The sequence below is a fragment of the Apis florea genome, unplaced genomic scaffold, assembly GCF_048593485.1.
Source record: "Apis florea isolate Af1SG1 unplaced genomic scaffold, ASM4859348v1 contig_2839_pilon, whole genome shotgun sequence".
NCBI classification, from domain to species: Eukaryota; Metazoa; Arthropoda; class Insecta; order Hymenoptera; family Apidae; genus Apis; species Apis florea.
This window is the reverse complement of record NW_028256653.1, coordinates 1,724,337-1,740,338: the sequence shown is the minus strand read 5'-3', so window position 1 is coordinate 1,740,338 and position 16,002 is coordinate 1,724,337. Positions and strand designations below refer to the sequence as shown.

The following is a 16,002-nucleotide window of genomic DNA, read 5'->3' as shown; positions in this document are numbered from 1 at the left end:
TTTATCGAGTTCGAGTTGATCATTCTGGAATCTTGATCCTCGAATTCTTGAAACCGAGAGAGTTCGTTTAGCGAATGTTTTATAGATACTTTTTTTTTTTTTGGAATCGTGGAGTAGTTCGAAGTAATATGCGTTTTTCGATTTCGAAATTCATATCGATCGTTTAAATGATCGATGATTTGAATTTATACGAATATCATTTTTCATAAATCATAACGTGAACGTGTTGATCTGTGAATCATTCGGATTGAACTTATTTCAACGGGTCGAATAATTGAGCAGCTGTCCAACTTGTTCCAAATATCTTGGCATTTGGCTCGGTTCCAAATATCCAAAACGATTTCTTCTCCAATAGGAGAGGTTTGAAGAAAGTTTAAGTCTATCCTAATATACTTTCACGCTATATTAACATGTTCGGCATAGCGTAATATATATTTAGAAGCTACATTACGTATAAAAATAGTAAAACAACGAGCTTAAAATAATCATCGATTCACTCATCGAAATACTATTTTTGTCTTAACAGTGATATAAATAGATCTCTTTCGAACAAATCATTTTTCAAGCATACATACAATACTGGGTTTTATTTTCACGCAGACACTTTCTAAAAGAAAAAAAAAAAAAAAAAAAAGAAATAATTATATATAAATTTTTACAGATTTTTTTTCAAACATAAAATACATGCGATATTTCAAATTTTTATTTTCTCGGGGAAGAAACAGAAATATCACGCATCTAATCGTAACCTAGCCTAACCTAACAAAAGACGGATACGCACAGGTGCTAAGAAATTTTCAAATTTCATCAAACTTTCTCTCCCGATTGATTTCACTTAAAAGTAAGTAGTGGTATTGCAGTATTCGAACAACCGTCGAAAATTGAAGTGTTCCTCGGTTAATTCGATTTGAAGTCGATGGATTTGCGTAACTTGCAACGTCCGTGTAACGTTTGTTGAGCGAGGTCCGCAAGGAGAGACAGAGTCGATTACGCTCGAGGTTCGATTAAACCGCGAAAGCTGAAACCCCTGTTTCTACGGGCAATTTCTTTTGTAACGAGTCGATGATTTTTATTGCGCGGATCGTTCCTCGGCGCGATTGTCTTACGTGCGCGATTCTACGTGTAGCAATTCATTTCTATCGTTCATTTTTGTTTGTTAAAAAGCAGAGTTTACGAAATCGTAATCTCTAAATCTTTTTCGAAATTAGGAAACGTTTTCGAATGTTTCCTAATCGATTAAACGGTATGTTTCATCGAAAAGAAGCGTAGAAATTTCATGATTTCGTAAAGCAACAAATTATCATTATCTATCATCCAGATTATTTCAAAGATCGATTATGTAAGAAGAAATATACATTTTACACGATAACAGTGATTATACCAAAATACAAGAAGAGAAAAATGTTCGAACGTGTATCAAGATAGAGGATCAAAGCCACCCTAAAGGATCAAGAGATTTCAAGGAGCGTAAGCAAGCAATAAGCGGCGTAAATCGATGTCACCTCGATTCCAATCGCTTATGATACGATAATTTACGACCTGACTGACTCCATCTCCAAACCAACAATACGATCCTCTATTTTCGCCCGGCCCCAGTCACAAATGTTAGCTCACAAATGGAGAGGAATTTCATTAGACGCAATCGTTAAGCATTACGAAACAGGACACAAGGGGACGTCTTGTGCGAGTATTATCATCGCATTTTGCGCGAAATTATTCAGCTTCGCGCACAATCAGAGACCACCGATGTTTCTATCAGAGATGAGAGAATTTTCTTCTCGCCACAAATGTCAAAAGTTTCCAAGATTTCGAGTTTCTTGAGATCACGGCCGTGAATTGGAAATGTTTACAAATGGTAATCGTTCGACACGATTTTCTCGAAATTTCAAGAATTCCGAAGATATTTCGAAAAGTGACGAAAATATTTGGACACTACAATGTTTGCTTAATTTTGAAAGTCTGTTAATTTGGGAAGAAATGAAATCGAGTTTTGTTCACGAGATATGTTATAATAAGAATTAAAAGAGTTATTGCCGATACAACTTTAAATCTATTTCTTTCGTAATTGACATACAATAGTAGTAGAATCATTCGAATATTTTCGATTCGAATGCACGAAAGATATCTCGTGTCTCGAACTGTGGCGCGTTTAAGCGTTTTAAATAATTCCGCTGGGAACTCGTGTGAGCGAAACTAGTTGAAGCAACGTCCCCGCGTATAATGTCTTTTATTCCTTATGCAAACCACGCACAACCCTTTCCCCTAATTTCTGCCTAACTTTCCAGACGCTCGTCTCTCTCTCTCTCTCTCTTTCTGTTTCTGTTTCTCCCTATCCTCATCTCCAATTGTACTGGTTTTTTCTTTCGTGTAATATTTTATGCAAGTATGTATGTGGATAATGTATTTGGCGAATATATTTGGCGGTAAAAACTTTCGAGGGTTGGCTCTCGAATCGATGGAGTGATACTCTCCAGTTCAGAGTGGCTACCTGAGAGTAACTTTCACTCGCGAAAAATAATTCTCAAGATTGCTTGCTCGAGAGGTTTATTTGTTGTTGTGAAGAGTTTTCCTTTTTTTTTTTTTTTCCTGTAAGGGTACACGTTTGAATGTAAAACTCTCAAGGGCAGCTCCTCAGAGATAATTTTTCGCTAATAGGACAGCGATCATCTGTAGAGTAACTTTCATTCTCAACGCAAATGTCCATTTTAAGAGATTGGCATTAGAGAAATTGAGGCTGGAGAGAAGAAGAAAATAGGAAGGAATGTGATCTGATCGTCTCCAAATTGTTAAATACGACAATTCTTTTCAAATTTCTTACTCTTTTTCTCTAAGTAAAATTTTACTTAGAGCTCTCCAGTAAACTCACCTCAAAGTGAGAACAACAATTTCCACCTGCTCAAAATTAAAACTAAACTAATTGAATTTCCATATATGCTCATCGATAAAATTTCAATTGTCGTTCTCGATTAATCGAAGCATTGATCGAAGAGGAGGATAACTCTCTTTCGTTTCTTCGATCGAAGGTGAGAATATGGAAGAATGGAAATTACCTCGACATCGATATATATATATACATCTGTATGCTCGCTGGATTTTACGCGTGAATGGAACAGAAATCGAGAATCGTGCGGCGTTGGGCCGCGATATTGTACCCGGCCGACTGGAACGACGAGGCACTTTCGTCGCTCGGCTCGGGTTAAACTATCGTGACGGATGCGCGGCTTGGAAGATTCTGTCGCGTTCAATAGACCATCGAGAACTTGTCTGAGCGGTCCTCTATTGTTCCCCGGCTCTCTCGTTTCGTTCAACGCGTCGGGAAACATTCTTTTCCATTCTCGACCAAATTCTCTGCCGGTAAGTTGGTTCAACTCTTAATTGGACGCAGTTTCGACGCCTAAAGGCACTAATTGGAAAGGTTTCAGATTTCCAGGCGCGACGTTAAGTGTGACGTTCGAAGGGAGACGGATTAAAAAAAAAGAAAAAATTATGATGGAACGTTTGATGGAGGCAAGAGTGGCGTAGATATTTTTGAAACGATGGAATTAGGAAAATGGTGTACGAGTTATATAATGAAAAATTGCTATATTTATATAAACTTGCGAGAGAGATATTTGGGATAAATTTATTTGGGATGATTTTTTTTTTTTTTATGTATATTTGAATATGAATATTAATTATAATTGGAAAAATGTTGAAAAATTGGTCCACGATCCGATTCTTCTCTTGTTTTCTCTCTTTTTTTTTTTTTTTTATATCCGTTTTATTATCATTCCAGTCAACGACCCTCGTCACCTTTTCAGAATTTTTATCGTTCGTAGGAGGGTGATAAACCCCTGATATTATATTTTATAGCATTCGTATAAAGTCCTTTGCATGATTTACCGAACAATGAAATTATCTGATGGCATCGTATCCGGACATGTTGTTTCGCACAATCACGATTTTTGAATAATTCAGGGAATATAAAAGTGTGAATATTGTCCGTTTAAAATAATAAAAGTTTCGTCAAACGTTTGATCAAATTAATATTCATATTTGAACATTTCTAAAAAAAACAATATCGAATGCATATTTTTTTTTCTTATTTGATTATTATAAACTTTGTATTAATTTATTTTTTTAGTGTGATGTCTATTTTATCATGTATACTGTGTATCTTTTTATATTAACGTCAAAGATGTGTGTAAATAGAATTATAGAATTCATTGTAGAATTAGAAAAAAATTATCATTGATATCAAAAATTTCCATGTTTTTTGTCTATAATATACAAAAAATTGTAAGAAGAAAATATATATATATCTCATCATTTTATATTTTTGTTATAATTAAGTATTTTTGTTTCAAAAACAAATTATTTTATATTTGGAAAATCAGTGATTGTAAAAAATAATATCGTTGAAGTGATTTATACGTACGTGTAAATTATATCAAGATACACATGATATGATCGTCACATAATTGACGTCACGCTACCATTAATATTAATTTATTTTTTTAAATTTAAGTGTCAAAATGTGAGGCATTCAAGACATATGAATAATTTTCTTAGAAATATTTCCGAAGAAAAATTGAAAAGATGGAACAAAAAGACGCTTACAAAACAATCAAGTGTTGTTATTTTCCCACCGAAAAGAAAAAAATTGCAGAATTAAATTTTCCCTATTAAATTCCACCTTGCTTTCCCTTAATAAAAAAAAATTTATGCAATATACCATCAGACGGTAAAAATCATAAAACACTTTACATCTGTTCCTTTGTACGCTTTCTCCGCGATGGAGGAAACATGGAGGAAAAAAATAGAGTCGGCGATCATGCCGATCCAATGCTGCCAACATTCCAACAACGGCACAAATTCCTAAATATTTCACGGCGGAACTTCCGAATTAAAATATTCGGAGGCGAAAAATGCCGGTCGACCAACCGTTACGAGTCCGCGTTCCACACTGACGTTAATAACATTATTATTATTATTATTATTATTATTATTACGAACTTCCATCCCGATAGATAATAAAAGGAGGAGAGTAAAACGATTCGAGTTTTTCGTGTAATACGTATTACGCTGCGTCTGGACGAAGGCAGATGCTACAAAATGGCTGGTGCGTACGGTGTTTATTTGTCGGTTCTTCGTCGATTACACTTATCTGGTGAATTAATATTACGGTTTATCGGTCGGTCTTCCTTTCTTTCTGCGTTTCTTGTCGGCCGACGAGCGAACGTGTTTCCAAGGAGAACTGTGTTTTTCACGGTGACGGTTCTTCTTATCTCGTTAAGCCGCGTTCTCGTGAAACGCGGCAAGAAATTTTGTTGATGTTTCGTATTTCTTGAAGAAGGCTCTGCTTGTTGTCAAACATTTATCCACATTTTTTTCTCTCTCCCCCCCCCCCTCCCCCTTCTATATTTCGCGTTTCTTTCGCGAAAAAGAAACATTGTTTCGGTGTGTATTTGTGTATTGTTCGGAATACACGGTTCTTACACGGCCGTTTATAACACAACATAATGTAATTATATAATAAGTTATAAAGTGCATTATTATTACTTTAACTTCTTAAAGACGAAATTATTTTATTGAACATATAATTTTAATAGTGTAACATTTACGTGAACGTAATTACGTTAAAGCAAAAGACAAAATACTTCTGAAATTTCATACCTGTTAAACATTTCTCCCGACGTGAAACCGAAAACAAGAACTTTATTGCGAATGTAGTAACATTGCACTGCTAGCTAGTGTAAAAACAAAATTAATCTTGAAACAAAATCCAAATATTCGTCGTAATTATATTATAATTACGAATTCAGTATATATATGTATTTTCGTAATATTTATCGGACATATTTTACAACGAGGAATTTCCATGCACTGCTTAAACGAGGATTCGCAATTTTCCTCGCTTCTTACCCGCAAGTGTGCAGAGTCTATATTATTTATAAATGTTCCCCCGGTTATCACGCGAATTATTTAACGCTGTTAGACTCGAGCTAACGGGGCAATTATTTCCATTATCGATTATTTATCGGCGAATACGTAATACGTACTGTGTCGATAAGAAGGCAACTGCCTCGTCAATCACAATGAAATCCGTGTGTAGTGTAATTAAAGCAAAAGAAAAAAGAAAAAAAAAAAGGCGGAAGGAAAAAAAAATCGTTTTGCTGCGCGCGTAGAGTTTGTCGGTCGAGAATTCAAGCTTGATGATGAATTCGCGTGGGTCAGAGATGCATTATTATGCGTCCACGTGTGTGATTCATCGATTAGACGTGGGCGAAATATGACCTAGACTGTGTCTGTTCTCGACGACCCACGGCCAACCGCGAAAATATCCTGCCGTTTCTGGAATCCCAAAGATCATCGGCGCTTGCTCGAGACCTTGAAAAAGATCTTGGTTAGTGCAATGTCGATGTGTTAATTAACTGTTTAGCAAGTCTGATTTTGAAATTCATTCATCATGGAAGTAAACTGTATGCAAATGCGTTTTGCGTATAACGTTTGTGGAACGTCATCGTTTCAATTGTATTTTTGGTATTACGTATTAGTCGTTAGCAGATTGTATACTATGATGTTTTTTTGAGCGAGTTGAACATTAATTAGAAATCGAATCAATGTTAGTTAACATGTTCGCGCGTCATCTCCATTTCTGAATATATAAACGATTAACGTAACGTAATTACAATTCGCATTATAATTCATTAATTATTTCCACTATAATATATATTTGTTTATATAACAGGAGAATAACGATTCTGGGAAAATTTATTCGAAAGATATGACAATATCGATTAGGTGGAAGAATTTTCTTAGAGTTTGACGTTATTTTATTACACCTTGCTCGGAAGAAATAAATTCGAAATTCTAGCCGGATTTCTAAGCTTATTAACACGTCCTTCACGAAAATAGTTACACGTGAACGTGGATTGCACGCTTATTGTGCGTATAAATCAATCCTGTTTGCTAACCCCGCGCCTTTTGAAACGTGCACAAGAAGAGAAACACGAGGGAAGAAATCGATATATTCGAATTTTCGATACAGTTTCAAAAAACGATCAACTTGTCGATGACGATCAAGCGTCATCATCGTTCGAATCGTTGCTTTTTACGACCGATTATCGAAGAGGATACGTCGAGCCGATGATTTTCCTCTCGAAAAAAGGGGGATTTCTTGATCCACGCTCGAGATAGGGCGTCGTCCCCAAAGAGGAAAGAGGGAGAGGGGGAGCGAGAGCTGCACATGACGTCTGTAAAGAGGCTCGTTCACCGCCCTGCGTGAATTGTCGGAGCCCAAGGTGGAATAATACGGCCGTATAAGGTGTAGGTGATGCTGCTGCTCCCGCCGCGTAAACAGACACACGCGCAACCATCGATCCAAACCTTTGGGAATACGAACGATCGCGTTTGAACCCGCGTTGATAGGCGGCCCTTCATCCGGCTTACGGTTTAACAGGGTCGAGGCGGGGGCATCGAAGAGACACTCTCGACTTGGAAGAAAATGTTAATATATTCGTGAGGGTCGTCGGCTCGTTAACATATTTTTGAGGATCGATTCTAGGGGTTGAAAATAGATGCTGTCGTGTCTGTCGACGATTATTTATTAAATTGTTCGAGCAATTTAAGTCGAAGATGAAACGATATAGACGGAGATTCTCTTTCCATCCCTCTCTTTCGTATAAACTATTCTGGGGATGGTGATGGCAAGAATAATGGATTCGTGGTTGTTTTTTCTTTTTTTTTTTTTCTCTCCATCCTTTTAAGATGAATCTAAAAAAAGATTCTGAGGGTTTTCGCGCTTTGATTAAAAATATGTTTTAAATCTCGTAATTGGTCGCTGAAAATATTGGGGAAATCGGTAAAGAATCTTGGAGAGCGTTCAATTTTAAAGAGGTAAGGAATCGTGAGAGGCGTAATTTAGGAAGAATTTTGAAATCGTAAATTAATATTTCCAAATGTTGAGAACATTAAATACCAATTATCTTTTCTTCTTTGGATTTGGTATTCCGAACGTTCGAATGTTCTCTAAATAGTTTTGATTCCACGACTTTTTTTTTTTTTTCACTTTTTTTCTTTAATGAATATATTTTTCCTTCTTCTCTGTATAATTAATTATCCGCGTATAACATGGTAAATAGGATTTAATACTAGGCGAATTGTACTGTGCAATTTCGGTTAATTTACTCGTAAACGCGCATCGACGATAAATCAAGCAACATAAACAAATAAATCCCAGGATATTATGTGTGATGTGAAAATAAAATTGCAAACGGTCATAGATCACCATCATGTATAAACATGAAATTTCGCATGAAAACTGTGTGTTCGTGAAATAAACAGAACAAATTTCAAATTGCATTATACAATTGTCAAATATGTCAACTTCGATTTATAGATATAGAAAATTGTGGTGAGGATCGAGGCATATTGATCATTGTCATAATCAATATTATAATTTTATTAATACACTTACGTTATAATCAATTTGAATTGCAATTAATATCGAATCTAATCCGAATAACAAATGCGTACAATTTAATCGAGAGCTATTTCAAATGTATAATAATAATAATAATAATAATAATCGAATTTGTCAGGCATTGAATACTTATTTTCGTGAATAAAATCTATCTATAAACACACACCGAACACACGCTTGGTTGGCTTGTTGGATTTTTTCCAATTCTTTTGAAACTCACTCCAACTGTGCAAAGTATTCTAAAATTCGTAAGAATTCAAGAATCTCGTAAAACCTTGGAACGAGACAAAGAAAGGCTCGCATTGTTCTCACCGAGACTTCACCGGCCGGGTCTTTTCGGCTGTTCAAGTGAAGTCGGAAGTTTGCATGGAAAGCTTGCATGGAAGGATCGCATGGAGGCTTGCCAAGTAGACACTGCCCATTACGCGTATTAACAGTTTCATAAGGTAGCCTAGGTAGGCCAATTCAAGCATGCTAACTTGAAAGATTTACGAGGTCCACGCTATTTTTGCTAAGTTTGTAACGTTTCACGATTCTTTGCTTCGCTTGCTTTTACATTAACGCGATGGATTTTCATGAAACAATCTTATTACCTAGTTGTGCAGTAATTTTTCAAATCATTATCGCAATATATACGTTTGGAAATCTTAAACTTTTGATCATCTTTTTTGAAAAAATAATATATGTTTAATCATTAATTTGTGAAACTCGTTAATTTCGAGAAAAAAAAAAAAAAAACATCTTTTCCTTGTTTCTTTCTTTTTTTAATGGTCAATAGATAGAGTTCGAAATCAATGATTAGTAGTAGTAGTAGTAAAGCAGTGTGAGAGAAGCATTACGGATTTCACCGAAGGTCGAGAACAATGAGCTTCGTTAAGGTAGATGTACTTCCACTTTCCAGTTTCGATGCTTTCGTTTTCCCTTTCCTCTTCACTTTGTTCTGCGGCAGGTTTCTGCAAGTATACGTGTATCTACTAAAAGCACAAATGTGTGTGAAAAACAATTTACATTTAAAAAGAAAGTGGAAAATAGAATTAGTCAAGTTCATAAAACAACCTGTCCAATTAATGTAATATATTATTTTATTTTATTTATTTATTTATTTTTCTTTTTTTCTCCTTCTTTTTCAACATTACTTTTATTCTTAAAATTCGAATTTAACGAATTAAACTGAATTATTAACGCAGCGTTTACGAAATTATTCTTGAGACGTGTAATTTAATTTAACAGTCGGCAGGTCTTAATAACATTTCGTATTCCTCGAACGAAAATATACCTCGTTGCATACTGATGGTCGCAATGCGCCTAGAGCCAGAAGGAGGGACAATCCTTTCGCTCGTGCATTTCGTTTGACCTGGAAATCGATCGAAGCCGATTAATCGAACTGTGCTGGCGCAATTTTTTTCTTTTTTTTTTCCCCGGAAAATCGAACGAGGCCGTTTGACATTTAGTTTCATGCGTGGTCGTTAATTGAATTTTAAGATTGCTTCATGGTTTATTACGAATGGGAGAGTTTATCGGAACGCGGCATGTTTGTCAACTATCATATAGTGCCATTTAAATTGCAAAAAACCTATTATTTTGTAATTTATGTAAAATTTTATGTATTTGAAAAATATACGAAAGGATTCGACTCATTAAAATACGATTTAAAAATGTCGATTCTGAAAAGTAATAAAAAAAATTCATTAAAATATCGAATGATTTCAATTGTTATATGTACGTATCCCATGAAAAAGTTTCAAATATAACAAATTTTCGAAATACGATTAATTTTTTATTTCCATCCATAATTATTGCAAATCGCTCAAATATATAAAATTTCCAATTCAAATTTTATCTTTTCCCCTCTTTTACACTCGATCGAGCGATGCATTGAAAGTGATAACCACGATAAGTGATAACCAGCTTCTCCAGTTTTTCTGTCTCTATATCTCTGCCTATATATATATATATATCCATATCCTCCATATGGAGATTCGTGGTAAGAAAACCATTAGAACCATTGTGATCGATCCAAGTTTCAAAGGATATAATAGTGGATCGACTTTCGCCTGAGGGATCAGATATAAAAATAATTTATCGTAGATTGAAGCAACGACCGCACAACATTGTACGCTTATCGTAGCCACACCTAATCGCTCTGATTGCGGCACCGCCGGCATCCCGGATCTTATAAGTTCACGTCAAATTCACGTTAAACGTACTATTCAATGAACTTCACACGAACGGAACAAGAGCTTCTACCTAGAAAAAACGCTGAACCGCGTATGAAAATAAACGTGTTCACCCGGGTTTGATACGATGCCGATTAAAATTCTCCCCAGGAGCCTCAACGTGGATACACATGCATGAGTAAAAGTAGTTTCCTCGATGCATGCTTTGCATATTCCTCGTTCCTCGAAATGCTACGCTGATTTCATATCATCTTGAAATTAACGTATCATTATCGAGTTTTTATAAAATTGGAATGTACTTTTAGGTTATGAGACAGATCGTTAATTTAAATATTAATTTTATTCGATGTGAAAATGATGTATAAATAGATAATTGAATTTATAAAATTTCTTTATTCGTTCGTATATGGATTTCGTTCTTTGAAAAAAATGTCATGATAATAGCGGATCGTTAAAAAGATCACGAAGATAAAGATATCTGGTTTATCAGAAATATGCAGTCTTATCTAATTAAGATAAACCGTGTATTAATAACTATGCTACCATATATTTGAACTTTTTGCGTTATTCGGAAATTCTCGGGAAAGCGTGCGAGTCGATATTATACAGATATAATTCGTTTAAAAGAATAACAATTAATAGTATCTCTCTTATCAAAATCATTATCTATGTAATAGACAGTGACATAGACGGTGACTAGCTTGAAGTAGTTCGGTTGTTCGTTGAAAGATTGATCGCTTTTTGTTATCGAATAGAATAAATATTTACCGTGGATCATCAACGTTGTGTTTGCCAAACACGATACTGAACACGAGCAACGTTAGGTAGCGTTGTCGTCAACAAGAAAATTTAGTGCATTTTAGCACACTAGTAAATTTCTAAATTATTTTCAATGCAGATGATTTGTTGCTCGATATTTATTCGGTAAAATATTACAGAATTTTCATCAATTGAAAACGATAATACCGAATATATCGTTATATCGTTCGTGTCGATAGTTATATCAACATAAATTTAAATTATATACATGTAGTGATTCGTCGCAGATCAAGTGACGATTTGAGGCGCAGCCAATTAATGCAAAGCACTGAGACGCGCATGCGCGTACATATCTAACCTGACGATCGTAAAATCGAGATTTCATGGTGGCGACGCACGCTGTAAAGTGACGTTTTGTTAGAATTATCTACCTCTACTAAGAATTATCTGCCCGACCTATCGTTGTCCATTTGAAAAGACGAACGAGAATTTGGAAGACGAAGGAGAATGAGAATGAAAGAAGAAATAATCGTGTCTCGAAAAGTCAGAGCATGCAGCAACGTTGACGCAGGTTCGTAAGTTGTGCTTCTTATAAAAATTCAAAAACATCAATCGGAACAAATTTGATCGCTATTTCGAACTGTTAATTTTTTAAATCTACTGTTTCTCACCCGGATCTTTATAAATCTGTTTGTCACGATCTAACTTAAATGGTGGTTGAGACGACGGACGTGCACGTATACGCCCACACATTGAAACGTGTGAGAGGACGTGGACGCTCGCGCCTGCTGGACACATATTCGTGTTTGGATTATGTTTGTGTGCGTGTGCAAGAGAACACACGCGTCATAAGAAGGGAGCCAGAATGGTCTGCGCGAGTTCGCCGGCCGAGAGAAAGTGAACCAGTTGGCAACGTTGCCGAATTTCACGGCGTGGTCTGTCTAGTAACTTTATCGTGACGTTGTCTACCTGTTGTGAACCGGCAACCATGCTCTTGTCGACCGATTAATTGAGCCAAATGGCGATTTTTGGCGAATCGCTTTTTTTCATGGCTATCGCTGACCAGTTTTATCATTTCAAAGTTTAACACTACATAAATTTTTTGTCTTGATAACATATGCGAGGGTTTTGGTCTGAAGTGATAAATATTATCAAGCAGAATAGAAAATAAATGCACCATTACAAAGAGAAACTTGTAAAAAGTTGATGGATGGTGCGTCTATGACACGCGCGACCCAATTTGCGTCTTATATACATAGTATGGTTCATATAGAATGTCATGAAAACAGGATAATTCGGAATCGAAAAAACATATTTTTTCTTGTTTCTCGGAGAAATGGACTTGATAAATATTGCACTTTGTTTGATATATGGCACACATTTTTTTTTGGATGAAAGAACAATTTTTGTCGAAGAACATTTCTATGTTTATTCAATCTGCATTTCATAGCATTATTTTTCTTTTTCATTAAAATAATAAATTAGTGCCTTGAAATAAATTATATTATATATATAATAATAGAATAATATATGTGCTTTTGTCATGAATATCAATATCTCTCTTTCATCTTATTATTAAATTATTAAAATTATTAAAATATTAATAAAAAAACAAATATTTGTCAATCATTTTCTTTCTATCAGAATTCTAATTAATACATTTTTTTCTATTATATTGACTTCGAGAAAAAAAAATCTACGTTTTTTAAATTTAAATTTTAATTAATTAAGTGAATAGAATTTCTTTATTTCTCAATACACAACCATTTTTTTTTGTCGCTATTTATCGTGTTACTTTTTTTTATACAAAGAAGAATTTTCTCATTGTTCGCAAATAACTGAAACGTTATTGGCATTACAAATTCATTACGAGATGATCCATCGAACATAACCTTCCATCAGTAAGATATTCCATCCATTCTTTAATAAATAACAGTTACGCTTCGACGAACTTTTTATCCAACCGACGCATATGTAGCCGTGGTATGTTTAATTACTCAATTATTGTAGCGATTTCTTGTTGTCGACGTCGCCACACCGGTGACATTATAAATTCCGCATTCCTTTTCCAAGAATTAGACACCGGCTGGAAACGGCAAATCCGTTACGTGCCCACGACGCAAACGGAGTTAACAAGGCGAACTCGCGCGCTGGTTTTCTTTTCTCTCCGCTCCCCTCCATGGGTGGGTTGGTTTCCGCGTCGCAAGGCAATTGCAAAATGCATCGTTATATTTCGTTGTCCCTGCCTGCGCGCGCACACACAACGCACGAGCGCGTTCTCGGTCGGTAAGAACGATTAGAATTTCGTAGACGCGACGAACTGTGCGTTACGAGATAGGGATGCGATGCAAAATGCATGAACATAACCGTTCGCGTGCTTATGCAACCGAACACACATCGAACACGCTGACGCGTCAACACCAGGTTTCTTTTACGATTTCGCGTTCACGAAACGAGCCACCCATAAATTACCGTAGGCTTTCCCCTCCACGATATATTTTCGCTTCGTTTCGACGATTATTCATCGTCTCCTTGATCGAATGTTTTTTTAAGAATTTCCAAAGAAGAAAATTCTACTTGGAGAAAAATACTTGGGTAAATTAAGCAGAGAAAGTTATTAATTTTTTGAGTTAATAAATTACTCGTAATTGGTACATATGGATGTACCGCATGAATATATGTTTTTGTTCTATACTAGAAATAGAGGTTAGGTTTATGAACTTTTAATTAGAATATACTTACGAATTTTATTAGCATAGCAATGCGTGTCCTACATATATAGTTCACAATTTCAAATATTTTTAACCATCCTAATAACGACACTGACGATTATTAAACATATATTGTATATATAGTTAATCATATCTCTTCGAATATTTTCCAACATCTAGAGCTTTTCTAGAATTTCATAAATAATATTTCGATTAAACGTATATATTTTTCAATCTTCACAGATAGCTACTCTCGAACGCACAACGCTCCAATTATTATATGGCGCGTATTTAATAATAATAAAAAAAAAAAAAAAAAAATTACATTTCTTTATAGAGCGATAAGGCAGAATAATGGAACGGCGATTTCGCGCCAGTCCATAAATATGAAATATCGGAAAAACCGTTCACCATTTAACCGATTAACCTTCCACGCGTTATATCCGCCTTATCGGGCGAACCTGGTGAGAAGTGTCCGCTCGATCGACACCGCTCGATCCATCGGATAAATTATGCGCGCGTCTCTCACGCTCCTCTTTTCACGGCGAATAATTTATCAACCGTTTCAAGAGCGGGATATCCCGATTTACCGCTAAAAAAAACGAAATTCAACAGGTGTGAAATTCTTCATCCGCGCCGCCTTTCCTTCCGATAGCAAAATTATTCTTTCGATTCCGCTCCCATCTCTTCGTTTCCAATCGCACTCTCCATTTCCTCGATAACGTGATTCCGTGAATAATCTATCTCAGAGCGGTGAATCGAAATCAATTAGTCCAATACGTTTCCGTCGAGCGGTTTCAGATGCGGGATTACGATAGAAGTTGGTGGTGGACGTCTCTGAAGAAGTTGGTAATTTATTGCCAATACCCGTGGCCGTTGAGATTCGATTTCGACGAGGGTGGTTTACATGGGATAAAAGAAGATCATTGACGATCGTCAAGAGAGGAAGAGGGTTGTTTATGTAGTTGGAAAGGAGAAAGAAGATTGGCCGTGGACTGGTAATCTAAAGAGAGCAAGAAAGTGGTTTTATACGGTATATGCCTCTATAAGCAGATGGTTGATCGATGGAGACGTTGGTCGAATAAATAAAAGAGAACTTGACCAGAGAACTTGCTAGTTGGAAGAAAGGAAGAGGGAGGGGAGGGATGGTTTATGTATGCGGATCAAAAACAGATGATTGGTAAGAGACGATTAAAAAAGAGAAATAGGGTCGAAAAAAAAAAAAAGACGAGTGATCAAGATTGAAAGAAGGAATAAGGGTAATTTATATGCACACTCGAAAAACAAGCGGTTAACCAAACTTCGTTGATCAAAGGAAAGAAAAAAGGGTGATTTATGCGCTTCAAAAAGAGGCGGTTAAGGAAAGAGGACGATAATTGAAAAGAATATGGAAAATGATTCGTATGATTCGAAGGAAACGGTTGATGAGATGATCGAAGAGAAGAGAGAAAAAGAAAAGGGTGGTTGACGAGAGACCGTAACTTAAAGAGGAAAAGGAGTGGGGGGGGGGGATTCTTGTGGTTTACATCCAAAAGTAGGCAGTTGATGAGAAAGGATGATGAAAAGGAAAGAAATAAATGATTGGAAGGGAGAGAGAAGAAGGAAGAGTTATTGAACCAGCCTAGCAATGATAGCGTTGGTGGGAAAGGATGGTGGATGAGCGGAGCCATCGCTTTGAGAACGTTTAATGTGACACGCAATGCTTCCTTCCACATCGTGAAAATAGAATGACCGGCATTGTTACATCTCTTTGTACGTTAGGGACGGGTAAAGTGAATTTAGTCAGCGAATGGGCGAACCTTCCACGTCCCTTCGCCTTTTCTCCCTCGGCCGGGAAATAAAGGCAACAAGGCGGATCCCGTACGTCCGTTTGGTGAGAATGAAATTTTGC

The 16,002-nt window shown here is 36.0% G+C and overlaps 1 protein-coding gene and 1 long non-coding RNA gene across 3 annotated transcripts in view; one reads left to right on the top strand and one right to left on the bottom strand.

The window, feature by feature from the left end:
- The window catches only part of Su(Tpl) (Suppressor of Triplolethal), a 113,618-nt gene that overhangs the window by 24,821 nt on the left and 72,795 nt on the right, over positions 1 to 16,002 (top strand). The window contains exon 1 of one of the 2 annotated variants that reach the window (XM_086907312.1): positions 11,768 to 11,971. The exons of the other annotated variant lie outside the window; for it this stretch is intronic. The gene's annotated coding sequence lies outside the window, so the exon portion shown is untranslated. Of the gene's footprint in view, positions 1 to 11,767; positions 11,972 to 16,002 lie in introns of those variants that run through there. 2 annotated transcript variants of the gene reach the window in all.
- LOC105735567 (uncharacterized) lies at positions 9,529 to 11,373 on the bottom strand. Its single transcript, XR_015291793.1, has 2 exons — positions 11,185 to 11,373; positions 9,529 to 9,818 (listed from the first exon to the last, which is right to left on the bottom strand). It is a non-coding gene; the product is annotated as an uncharacterized LOC105735567 (long non-coding RNA).